The sequence below is a fragment of the Elephas maximus genome, chromosome 15, assembly GCF_024166365.1.
Source record: "Elephas maximus indicus isolate mEleMax1 chromosome 15, mEleMax1 primary haplotype, whole genome shotgun sequence".
NCBI classification, from domain to species: Eukaryota; Metazoa; Chordata; class Mammalia; order Proboscidea; family Elephantidae; genus Elephas; species Elephas maximus.
Window position 1 is genome coordinate 17855665 of NC_064833.1, and position 13456 is coordinate 17869120.

Here is a 13456-nt window from a genome sequence, read left to right on the forward strand (position 1 = left end):
TTCAGTCTTTCCTGATGATTAATTCCTTTTGACATTTTTTTTTTTCCTTAGTAGTCGTGTTGTGAACCATGGGAAGAAGCCAGAGGGTGAGGTGCTCAGAGGTGAGTGCAAATCAGTTTATCAGGCATCAGAGGTGCTGCTAGTGACACCATCGCCTGGAGTGGCCTGTGGCAACTGACCTTGGAGATGCACACATGAGACTCTCCAGTAAATCCCAATGGTTAAGGACTCAAGTTTTAGTCAAGACAAACCTGAGTTTGAACCCTGACTCAGTCACTTATCAGCCATGTAACCCTTGGACAACTTACTTGCCCGCATTGAGCTGCAGCTTCAGCTTCCTCACTTGTTTATTGGGATAATAATTCTTATCCTTGGAAAGTTGTAATGACTAAATATGACAAATGTATATATATATATATATATACACGAAGAATTCCTGGCTTATCATAAGTGCTCAATAAATGGTAGCTATTAAATTTGGTCTGCTGTTACAGGCCCCACAGCACCTTGTATTCTTACTTCTGTAAACTCAGTGCATGTATAGATGATATTTATAGCCCATGCCCTGTGTGCCAGGTACTACTATGAGCTTTATAGATACAACAACAAAAAAACCCATTTCCATTGAGTTGATTCTGACTCATAGTGACCCCATAGGACAGAAAAGAACTGCTCCACAGGGTTTCCAAGGAGCACTGGTGGATTCGAACTGCCGACCCTTTGGTTAGCAGCCAAGTTCTTAACCACTACACCACCAGGGCTAAATGTACATGTTTAAAGTATAATAAGGCACTAGGTTTTATCCATTATATCACTTAGACTTTAAAACATTATGAGAGTAGAAACGACATCTACCCTATCCTTCTCTGCATCCTCAGGGTATAAAAAGTCCCTGGTACAGAGTGGGCATTTAAGAAATATTTGTTGAAAGAAGGAAGAAAGTAAGCAAGGGAAGGAGAGAAGGAAGAAGGGAGAGGGAGGAAAGGAAAAAACGGGAAGGGAAGGAAGGATGCATGCTGACAGCCCGCTAAGTCCAGTGTCTCGAGACTCAAGGACTGAGAAGAATAAAAACAAGGCATTTCTAAGCTACTGGATGTGATGAAGACTTCTTGTAAAAATCAACTTTCTCACACTGATGTGATTTATTTTTCCTCTCCTAAGCTCTGGTATAATCTTTCTCTCCAGCTGGCAAGTGGGAATGGACCAGTTAGATTTCAAGTTTACTACCAACGATTGCTTAAAGGTAAATATTTGTTGCTTTCCAGAGCAAACCACACCATTTTAGTTTTAGGTTATTTTAATGATAAGCTCCTTCAGATCTAGTTCAACTGACACTTTGTAGTACAGCACAGACGTACACTGGAGTCCAATTCCAACTATATTTAGAATCCTTTTCACGCTGCATCATTCAAACAGATGTGGGGCCAGCTGTTGCTAGTCTTTCCTAGAATTTCACTGAGATGTAGATTTTAGTAAGATTTTTAAAAATAAATGACACAGGTGTTCTCTCTGAGTCAATTAGCACATGGGCTATAAAAAGGATGTGTATAAATTAGGCTCTCTTCCCACAAGCTCCAAGAGGGGAACAAGGTTTTTACTGTGTTGATCAATTTATTTTCATTTGGTTGTAATGTTCTTTTTTTTTTTTTTCCCTACAAAACAAAGTTTACTCTGGACTACACCATTTTTTTGTTTTGTTTTGCTCAATATATTATTTTATTCTAATATTATCACAGAATAAAGTGATCTAGTAAAGTTCTTTAGATTCAGATTCAAGGAACATTTATTGAGCATGGTGTAGAAATAGTGTAAGTGCCTTCATATCCATTCTGTCATTTACTTTGAAGCAATTTAAAGATGATGCTGTTGTTGTTAGGTGCTGACGAGTTGGTTCCCACTCATAGTGGCCCTAGAGGACAGAGCAGAACTGCCCCTTAGGGTTTCCAAGGAGTGGCTGGTGGATTCAAACTGCTGACCTTTTGGTTGGCAGCCGAGCTCTTAAACACTATGCCACCAGGGCTCCAACTTAAAGACACTGAAATAAATTTATGTGACATGTCTTCAAAAAATGTGGGGGGTCAGAGAGACGTGGAAATCCCAAATATGACTGAGTCTAAATCTCTCAGGGTAGTGCAAGGACCACTGGTTCAATGATCTTGGATAAAGGACGTAATCGCTTGGTCCTGTTTCCTCATTTCTAAAATAAGGAGTATTACATTGGATTGTGGGTCTCACAATCCCAGGCTATGCCGTTGGAATTTCTCACTCTCTGAAGCCACAGTTTGGAGCTCATCTAAAACAAGTTTAATATGGGAGTTTGTGACTCAAAGGGGTATTCTTTCTTTAGGAAATATTTTTAACAAAGTTGCTGTTGTTGTTAGTTGCCACGGAACCAGTTCCGACTCATGTGACCCCATGTGTGCAGACTAAAACTGCTCCATAGGGTTTTCAAGGCTGTGACCTTTTGGAAGCAGATTGCCAGGCCTGTCTGCCAAGGTACCTCTGGGTGGGTTGGAACCACCAACCTTCCAGTGAAGTAGGCAACCACTTAACTGTTTGTGCCACCCAGGCAGAGCTGGATTAAGGGATTTGAGGGCCCTAAGCACTGATAATCGGTGGTGCCCCCTTCTCTGCTTACTCATGCAGTCAAATGGGATATATGAGTTAGATATATACGTGTGTGTGTACCTTAGTTATTCATAATGTAACTTCTCTTTAAATGTGCCTGTAATATTAGCAATTGAACACAAAAGCAGTATATTTCATTTTAGCAGAATGAGATGAACCAGATTACAAAATTTTTAGTGGATGCAGGGTACCAAGATTTTTACTATATACAGTAGCCCCCCATCCATGGAGGATACATTCCAGGACTCGAAGTGGATGCCTGAATCCACAGATAGTAACGAACCCTACATATACTATGTTTTTCCCTATATGTACATATATATGATAAAGTTTAATTTATAAATTAGGCATAGTAGGAGATTAACAACAATAATAATAAAATAGAACAATTATAAAGCTTATAATTTTAAGCAACCATAGCATACAATTTTTTCCTTTCCTTATTAAGTCGAGAGCTTTCACCTTTTCACTTAAAGGAAGCATTTTATGGCTTCTTATTGGCATATCCAAATTGCCAGCATCACTCCTCTTGAATTTTGGGGCAATTATGAAGTAAAATAAGGGTTACTTGAACACAAAGCACTGCGATACCTAGACAGTCGATCCGATAACTGAGACGGCTACTAATGGGGTAGGTGGCTTATACAGCATGGATATGCTGGACAAAGGGATGATCCATGTCCTAGGCAGGATGGAGTGGGCCAGTGCGAGATTTCATCACACTACACAGAACAGTGAACAATTTAAAACTTATGAATTGTTAATTTCTAGAATTTTCCATTTAATATTTTCAGACTGAGGTTGATTACAGGTAACTGAAATTGGGGATAAGGGGGGACTACTGTACCACATTTTCTACAAAAAGAATATTCCACATATTCTACAACAAAGAAAATGAGCCAGTGAACTTTAGTAAAATCCTGTTGATCTCCCACAATGAAAAACTGATGTTCACCAATTTGTTTTAAACAGCTCATACTTCAATTTTGATGCTTGTTTCATAATAAATGTTATAATTATAAATGAACAAATGAAAAGATGTCATAAAAGAAAATTTAATGATCAAAAAGCAAATATTACAACAAATTACTCTTTAATTTTATCTACTTCCATTCATAATAAGAATAATGAATCAAGTTGTTCTTGAATCATTGTTGTGCGATCACTTTTCCTTGTGCCCTGTCTACATGGCATCTATGGGTCCTTTGGTTTGAACAACTGGTGCCCCTGTTCTGTTGATGCCCTCAGCACATGCCTACCTTGCTTACTGGGTAATCCATTCCTGTGCCAGGGACTCCTTTTAACAAAGTAGAGGTACCCAGAAGCATGATTTTTACTTCCTGAACGTTTATTTTACTCATTCTAGAGTCAATAGCATTAACCGGGATAGGGCGTGATTCAGGGCACCTGAGTCAGAACTGTGAGAGGGCAGAATGGGCCCTGGTTCCTCTACTGTCTCCATGGTGACTGTGCTGTGTTGGTGCAGGAAGTGCCTGTCCCCCTGCAACACGTAACACTTTTCTTTTGTGGATCTCTTTATGTGGTATAATACATACGGGCAGTCCTCAACTTATGACAGGTCAAGTTACAGTGAGCCGCATTTATGACCATCTGGTTTTTTTTGAGGGGGTACATATGATCGTTAGTGATACGTACTACATACAATGTTGCAGGGCATGATTTGCTGATGTCATCGTTCTCAGATGTTCACACGAAGATGTTCAGTGCTAAGGTTTATACAGATACTGATAATAAAAGGCAATAATAATGAAAACTAAAAAAAAAAAAAAAAAACGAGGTATTTGAGTTATGTCAGAACTGAATTATGATGGAGTTGCCGGAACGGAACCCGTTGCAAATTGGGGACTACCTGTAATCCCATTTAATCTTTATGTTATTCTAATTTTACTGATATTCACAGAGGCTAGTTAAGCAATTCCGTCAGTCATAGCTACTAAGAGGCAGAACAGGAGCTTAAATCTGGGTCTTGAGTCTACATTCTAAATTCAGTGCTTTCTTATTTAAAAACAACAGCAGCAGCAGTAGTTAATAATTACTATGCATTTACCATGCTGCAAGCATTGTGCTAGAGTTAACACATATCGTTATCTTATTCAATCATCACAACAACACTATAATGTAGATATTATTACTATCCTCACTTACAGATGTGGATAGTGAGACCAAAGACAGATTAGAGACTACATAATATGCCTAAAGTCACAAAGGTACCCAGAAGCAGAATCAGGGTTCTAGTCTAGGCAGTTTGTCATTAAAAGATCTGCTCTTTCAACTATCATGTTGATACTGCCTTCTTATAATAGCATAGCTACCCTCATCAAATCTGTTTTCACAGTTTGCATTCATATGTAAAAAATGTTTGCAAGAGGAAGAGCCCAGGGTTGCCCAAGATGGCTCCACACTGGGGGCTCCATGCATGTGTTAACAGGTCACTGGTATCAGACTGATACTTTGAAGGCATCGGCTGTCATTATCGCCAGGGCCCAAGCACAGTGCATTATACATAGAAAGCAAACAAACAAACAAAACCAAACTTATCATCAAGTCAATTCTGACTCATGGCAACCCCATGTCTTACAGAGTAGAACTGTGCTTCATAGGGTTTTCTCATGGAAGATTGCCAGGCCTTTCTTCTGCAGTGCTGCTGGGTGGGTTAGAACCGCCAACCTTTAGGTTAGAAGTTGAGTGCAATACAGAGACAATGCACAGTAAATGTGCTGGATTGACCTTAATGGAAATGAACAAATCTTCATTGACGTGGACTGAAGAAGTACTGGCTGTCTCAGGGATATCTGTGTTTTAAAATTAATAGTCAAAAGTGAGAAATCAAAAGGGTAAGTACTGACTCTGGAATAAAGGGGATTAGTTAGAGCACAGGCCAGTATGTGACCTACCAACTATGTGTATTTAGCCTGCAGATAGGTTTTGTTCAGCTACACATTGCTTTCAAAATTTGAATCAATAGCTAATATTTTAAAATTAAGAGATTTCATTAAAAGTCCAAATTTACATCATGGAGGCTGGATGAACCCCCAAAACTACTGCCCTAAAGTAATTTTTAAACCTTAAACCAGAAAATTCCCTGAAGCCTTCTTAAAACCAAACAGTAGTTTAGCTTAACTAGTAAAGAACGTCTGCCTTGAGCATTAAGGTTCTTCTAAGATCTGTCTCCATGGGATCAAATTGACAACAGTAACTCAAAAGATTAGATAGGACCCTTAAGGGACAATGAGTTTATATTAAGGGGGGAGGAACAACTCAGAAAACGAGGTTGAGAATGGTTGCGTGACTTGAAGGGTGTAATCAATGTCCCTGAATTGTACATGTAGAAACTTGAATTGGTTTATGTTTCTGCTGTGTATATTCTGTTGAAAATTTAAAAAAATAATTTATTTTCTTGTTCTTGCCGCCTAGCTCACCAGTTTCCAGTGATCAGCTTTACCCATTCACATCCCTGGCCCCTGTAGGATTTTGAGTTTGCAAACTGTGAGCTGGCCAGACTGTGGAGGGAGATTTGGAAGCACACCGGAGCCTTCCGAGATTCCTGAGTCACTCTCTCAGTGCACCCAATGTTCTGCTCTGCCAGCTTGCTGCATAACACATTGATATTCTAGCCATTTACTGGCTGAGCTTTCATCTTTGCCTCAGCTGATAAAATAAACTGATAGCTCAATCTCCACTTGGTTCAGTTGTCTCCAAAACAACAATGTCCCTAGTATTAAAGCACCATCACAAAAATGACAAACCGGGCCAGTGTCCTTTCATTGGCACCAGGTCGAATGACCTGTGCGGTTGTTTTGCAGTGCCCTGCACAGCTTGGGCAAATAGCTAACTGTATCTCATCTGTTTGTTTTAAGAAGACAGACTGTCATCGGCAAAAACTCTGAATTCTCTAAAGCCATGTTAAGCTACTTATAATTGGCACAAGGGTTGCAGGCAAACGGAAAGCCGACACATGCATTCACTGACCCCTTCTGGGGCGGTGGGCAGGGTTTTCTTCCTGAAAGTCTGTGGTCTCTGCAGCTGGGCTCCTCTTCAGGAAGCCCCAGGGCTGGCAGGGCAGCAGCCAGCCAGATAGGCATTTGAGATTGTTTTAAATCACTAAATTAAACATGCCTACTTAATCCAAACACAGTAGATGAATGACGCTGATCTATAACCAGATTTTCCTTACCTAAGTTTGGATTTTATAATAAAAATATTTCCGCAACTAGTTGGTGAACTGCTACTGACGCCTGCACCTTAAAATAATCTACAGACAGAAACCTACAAAATGGAGGAGGGGTCAAGAGCACTGCAGGAGTTACACATTCAACATCATTCAACATCAGTCTGTGTTGTCATCAGCAGGGCTTCAAACAGAGACTTTTTTTTTTAAATGGGGTTAACAGGATCATTTTTGAAAAGGAATTTTTTGTTTCAATATTATGTATGATGCAGTTTCTCTCATTGTTAAAAAAAAAAAAAATCCTGCTTATTAGAAAGCCTGCAGTCCGCTCAGCTTTATGGCTTCAAATGAGCAGTCTGCACACAGCACAATAAAATGGTTTAATGAAAGAACACAATAGGCTTAGCAGATGCTGCAGTCACGGGACATTTTAGGTAAATGTTTTGAAAGGACATTTCATCAGTTTAGGAACACTTTTTAGAAAGCCAAATTCAATTGCTGAATTATGGAGGCTTTCTCTGAGGGAGTATTTGGGCCTAGTTCTCTCTAGAAACACAAGACTAAGTCCACAATGGACCAACTTCTAGCAAAGTGAGAGAGTAGAGAATGCTATGAGTTGGAATCGACTCGACAGCTGCAGGTTTCATTATCCATGTTCCCGTTTGTGGTGTTAATAAAGACAGCTTGGGTGAGCTCTTCAAAAGATCATCTTTACCACTTGATTGCTGATAGCGTTTGGGGTGTGAAAGGAAACTGTTGCTTTCTTAGCAATGAGGCTTTCGGCATTTATTCAACGACTGCTAAATGAGGCCATAAAGATAGTTTTTGCCCTCGAGGAACTTATATCCAACAGGAAAACGAAAAATGAGAAATAAAGTGCATGCTCATTGTTATATGGTTCAAGCCATTTCTTGCTCACTTACGAAGAATGCAATGACTGCACCGGGAATATTAAGTCATTTCTCTAATGATGAGGGAAGAACGGAAGTCATGTAACATACCATCTTCACAAGACAAACCTTCTAAGGCTGATGAAAGATAGGACTTTAGCTCAAAGGGAGCGAAAAAGTTATAATCTTAAAACGTCATTTAACAAGCCATCCGCCTACCAAGAAGACAGGCAAGTAGGGAAAGCAGCCAAACTTTTAAATGTGTATGCTTATTTTTTAATAGCAACGTTGAAAGACGTACTTAATTATTTTAATAAATTATAAGTTAGGATTAAGTCGGCTTAGTGGTTCAACTCTAAGCTTCAAGAAAGAAAAATCAAAGTAGCAATCTTTCCACTTTAACACATCTTTCTGCCTTCTGACCAGCAAATCCCCTCATCCTAAACACTTACATTGTACCTGGTACAAATATATGCTGACTTCACTCATACCAGTTACTGATTTGATTCTCACTAGTACTTCTACTTAATAAAATGTTCATATCATAACATACTGCATCGTAAAGTTATTTGTGAGAGAAATCTTAGTGTGGTTGTTACCGTTGTTAAAAAGACCATTCTTCACAAGGAAGCTCCTTTTCTGACAGTGGCATAGGGAACACTAGTGTTCATGCTACCACAATGCAGCCATTTGCAATATATATGGGGGGAAAAACAGCCCTTGAAATATCTCAGGCTCCATCTGTGCTAACTGCCTCGGGCTCAGCCATGTCTCAGCTTCCAGGTGCACTGAACCACATCCATCAAAATATTTACCCCTAAAATAGCTTTGTAATAAGAGTGGAATGTCCTTTTTGATGATTTCCTTTGAAAGATGTATATATAAATTTAACTGACAGTTCTAAACTTTTAGAGATGGTAGATCACATGAATCCATATATTAAAAAAAAGGAAAAAAAAAAAAACCCCAACTCCATGGGTGGTTATAGATGTACTATCATGACTATACAAATACAAGATATATTTAATATGCTTTATATTTTCACTTCTTTAACTATGACTCTAACCTCCAGCTGAATGTGCCTCAATTTCAGTTCTATCCTGGTTCTCATTGTGAGATGATTCCTCGTTATATGGTTATTAAGGAGATACATCAGGTGTGAACCTTCTGCAGCAATGGCATACTAACACTATATATAGCTTTGCTGTTGCTGAATGCTGTTGATTCCAACGCATAGTAACCCCATGTGACAGAGCAGAACTGCCCCATAGCATTTTCTCATCTGTAATATTTACAGGGGCAAATTGCCAGGTCTCTTCTTCTGAGGAGTCCCTAGGTGAATTCCAACTGCCAACCTTTCAGTTAGCAGCAGAGGGCTTAACCACTGCACTACTGGGGCTCCTTTATATATAGCTACTGAAAGCTATTTAGGTCTATAGCAGTTTCTGAACAGCTTAAAGCAAACATCAGCTTTTGGAACGGCAATTTATATTACAGAACAAAAAGAAAAAGAAACAAAAGATTAGAAAACCCCCACCGAGCCAACGCAAGAGCATACCAAAAGTCAACTTTCAAATACTCAGTACTCACTGCAGAGGAAATGGCCCTGCCACACTGTCAACATGGTCACTACACAGTTAGTCCAGAAAACAATGGATCAGCACTTTGAGTCATCCCGGTACGAAGGGCAAGTGAAAGGTCAGTTCCGGCCTGCCTTCCAGAAGCAAACAGTAAAAGCGTCTCACGTGCCTTCGTGCCCTGACTGTTGGCAGGACCTGGCTACTGCATCCCTCTGCCTCATCTGCTCCAGCACTCTGCCCGGAGGGCTTCTGTGCCACCCCCAACTTCCAATGCTCTGAAGGAACCAGACAGGGTGGCCAACAAAGTGGAGGGCCAGAACAGAGGGCTCAGGATGCCCACCTGGGGCCATCTGAGGGCCCCAAAGATTGCACGACATGTCTGCAGAAATGTGGCACTCGTTCCTCCTGACTGGGAAGTTCCCTTCACTCTTTTTTTCTTTTTATCCAAAAAATAAAATAATAAAACTGAATTAAATACTCACGCACCCTCCCTTCTACAACACTAGGGTCCACCATCATGCAACTGTGATTATTTTAATTTTAAGCATCATTTAACTGTAATCATCTGATTTTAATACCAGTTAAAATCCAGCAAGTATTTCTTGGGCTATGTGCACAGCACTGCAGACCATATAAGTTTTTTTCAAGATCCTTTAGTTTAAGTATGTTTATTTTTTAGAGGCTCCTCCCTCAACATCATTTCAAGCATATTGAAACTTATATCCACATCCCATATTAAAATAATCTCCCGGCCAAAACATTTTTAAGAATTTTTATATTTTTTGTTCCTGAAATTATTTGGGTATCAGTTACTCATTTAACTTATAGTTTGTTATGATTTCTATAAATTTCTGCAGCCCTGGTGGTGCAGTAGTTAAGAGATCAGCGGCTAACCAAAAAGGTCAGCAGTTCGAATCCACTAGGTGCTCCTTGGAAACCCTGTGGGCCAGTTCTGTTCTGTCCTACAGGGCCGCTATGAGTCAGAATCGACTCGATGGCAACAGGTTTGGTTTTGGGTTTTCTTGGCATGGTTTCCCAGCAATTATTGTTAAACACTTAAGGTGACAAAATATTTTATTTTATATTGGCTTGCTTAAACATGTATTTTTGATTCTACTTTTCTTTTTGCATTTTGGAGCCAATAATTTTTTTTCAAGATCTCCAACATTTTCAAGGTCCTTGGGCCATCGTGTCCACTCCACAGTACCTCATGAACATCATGACCTTGACTGCAGGAGCTAGAAAGAGGCAATTTCAGGAGGTATGTGGTTTCCTCCAAAATGGGCAGGAAAGACGCCAGCGTGAACGTAGAGGGAGGAAACTTATGCAAGAAAGAGGACGGTTGATAGAACCCACGTCACAGGGCCTCAAACTGTAAAATAGCAGACAGGACAGCCGGTCATTCAACAACCATTTTGTGAGGTCCAACAGGGTACACAAAGATGAAGAAAGCACTTGCCCTCTCTCAAGCATCTCAAAACCCAGCAGGGGAAATAGGGCTTGCACACAGGCTGTCAGGCGGAGCGTGTTGTCGGGCAGAGCGCGGTAACTGCCGTGAGGAATACTGAGGGAGATGTTACCAAGGCTACCGAGTCTCACAGCTCTGGGGGTGCCACTGACACTGTAGCCCACGTGAATGGGGTCCCCCAGAGTTGTGTGGTGCAGTGGTCACAGTTGGGGGGATAACACAAGAATTTACAGAAGTGACAGCATTTGGGCAGGTCTGTGAAGGACAGGAAGCTCTTTCACTTACTAGCTGAGTGACCTCTGCAAGCTTCCATTTGCTCTTCATTTCTTTGGCAGAGACCCAGAGCTCTACAGCAGGGCAGAGGCCCTGGAGGGGGAGGTAGAGCTCTGGCTGACTAACGCCTTCAGGTAGGTGCCTTTTCAGTTGAGATGCCAAACAGGATGAAAGCACGGATGGGGGAGATGAGAAAACAGCATGAGTTAGGCGCTGAAGCCACCTAAGATAGCTTATTATTCTGTTGTTATTAGTTTTATTATCATCAGATTGGTCAAAGAACAAGCAAACAAGACCAATCAAGATCAAATAGGTTATCATCATTAGAATTCCAATCATGGTCAGTGAAACTGAAGATATATTTATTCTGGATAGAAAAAAAAAACAACCTAATTAGGTAGATCTGCAGAGAACCAGGAATGTTTGTTACAGCCCACATGCAAAACGATTTGCCTAACTGAAAACTGGCAGATGACATCTATTTAATCAAGAGATTAAATAATCTCAGAAAGCAACTGGATTTTAAAAGCTAGTATTATTTTTAAAAAAGCTAGTATTATTAAAAAAAATTAAATTGAACTTAAATAAAAAACAACAACCAAACCAGAGTTGAGCTGACAGGAATTAAAATGAAATCAATACAAGGGACTTAAACTGATTTTTTTCCCCTAAAATTCCTTTTTTGCTAGTTTTCTTTGGAACCCCCTCATTCTTAGCAAATAAGTTAAAATTATTTTCCTTGCATTTTTTTTTTGTTTTGAAATCCTGAATGCTTGTAGCTTTCCGGTGTGCTTCCCATTGTGGATTCCAACTCACAGAAACCCTATAGGACAGAGTAGAACTGCCCCACAGGATTTCCAAGGAGCCCCTGGTGGACTCGAACTGCTGACCTTTTGGTTAGCAGCTGTAGCTCTTAACCGCTACACCACCAGGGTTTCCATTGTGCTTCAAAAAACAAAACCAAACCCATTGCCGTCAAGTCAATTCCAACTCATAGCGACCCTATAGGACAGAACAGAACTGCCCCAGTTTCCAAGGAGTGCCTGGTGGATTCGAACTGCTGACCTTTTGGTTAGCAGACGGAGTTCTTAACCACTATACCACCAGGGTTTCCTCCCTTGTGCTTAGGAATCTCCAATCTTCCAAACAGGATAGGTTATGCCTCACCTGCATCTCAGGGGTGAGTGGGGAGGGGGTGTAGAGCAGATTCGTCTTTCCTGAATGCAGTTTGAGAGGCCACTGCCCCAAGGTCTCTGAAAATCCTCCGAGGATGACATCATTCAGGTGAATCATCTGTCACACAATCCACTTTGCAAAAAGAGAGGTACCGGATGGAGCCCAGCACCAGTTATGCTGAACAGGGCAGAGAGGCACCTAGAGGAGGAAGAGGAGGCTCCAGAAAAGCCTGGGCATCTTCTAGCCCCAGGTCCCTCAGGTGACAAACAGACTGCCAGGAAATGACCATTCTGTGTGATTTCACGACTCCAGCACTTATCATACAGCAACCATTTCACAAGAACAGAAACTAAGTAACAGGAAGAACAGTGAACAAAATCTGCCATTTGAGCCAGGTACAGGGGGGTCAGAATTAAGAAACTGGTGTCCAACTTTACTGACCAAGTCTTAGTCCACTCTACTAAACCGAAAGCAACACTTCATAGATGAATCCGATGAATCATCATCATACTGTAGTACAAATAAAGAGTTACATAAAAACCAGTTGCAACCTCAAATATGTCCATAAACTGCAAGTTGGAAAGGTGGTTTTAAAACACACTTTCCAATTCTTTTGAACTAAAAACAAGTTTAGGAGACTGTAGGAAGGCTGTTCAAACAAAAGCTAATTTTGTGTAATGAACTAACCAGGAAGGCATTGTGAAAGTGTTGCGCAAGTACATGCTTAGCTAATTACTGTGAGATCAAATAACTGTTGCCACGGTTACCGCACACTGTTTTCCATAATAACTTTTATCACTTCAATAAATCTTTGTGACGCAACAATATAAAAAGTTTACTGTAACATGACTATAATGTTTTGGAAGGCACACACTGATGACTGACCTACTGAAATTACCTTCCCATATTTGTCAGTGAATAAGGGATGATACCAGTATCTGGTTGATTCAGTATCAAAGTGTTTCACTGGTTTCTTTATGAGACAATAATTCCTGAAAAGTTGAATTTACCCGATCTTGTCGTTCAACAGCAAAATCAATGGCCCCTTCAGTATTGATAAAATTAGAAGCTACCATTTATGGAGCAATAATTAGGTGCTGGCTCCATGCTAGGCAGCTGACATATATCATCATCATCTGACCCTCACACACAGCTGAAGGATAAGCATCCTGCCTCTTGTCACCCAGCTCTCTCTTGGGAGGAATTTCAAGGTAGGTCTGTCTAGCTCCAAAGTCAGTTCTCTTTCTACCAC

General features: G+C 40.4%; 1 protein-coding gene and 1 long non-coding RNA gene across 2 annotated transcripts in view; one reads left to right on the forward strand and one right to left on the reverse strand.

Moving 5' to 3' along the window:
* Window positions 1-13456, reverse strand: part of NSMCE2 (NSE2 (MMS21) homolog, SMC5-SMC6 complex SUMO ligase) — a 271346-nt gene that overhangs the window by 79846 nt on the left and 178044 nt on the right. The window lies entirely within an intron of this gene.
* LOC126058936 (uncharacterized) lies at window positions 52-6093 on the forward strand. The gene is made up of 3 exons (XR_007513329.1): window positions 52-101; window positions 1162-1243; window positions 6064-6093. It is a non-coding gene; the product is annotated as an uncharacterized LOC126058936 (long non-coding RNA).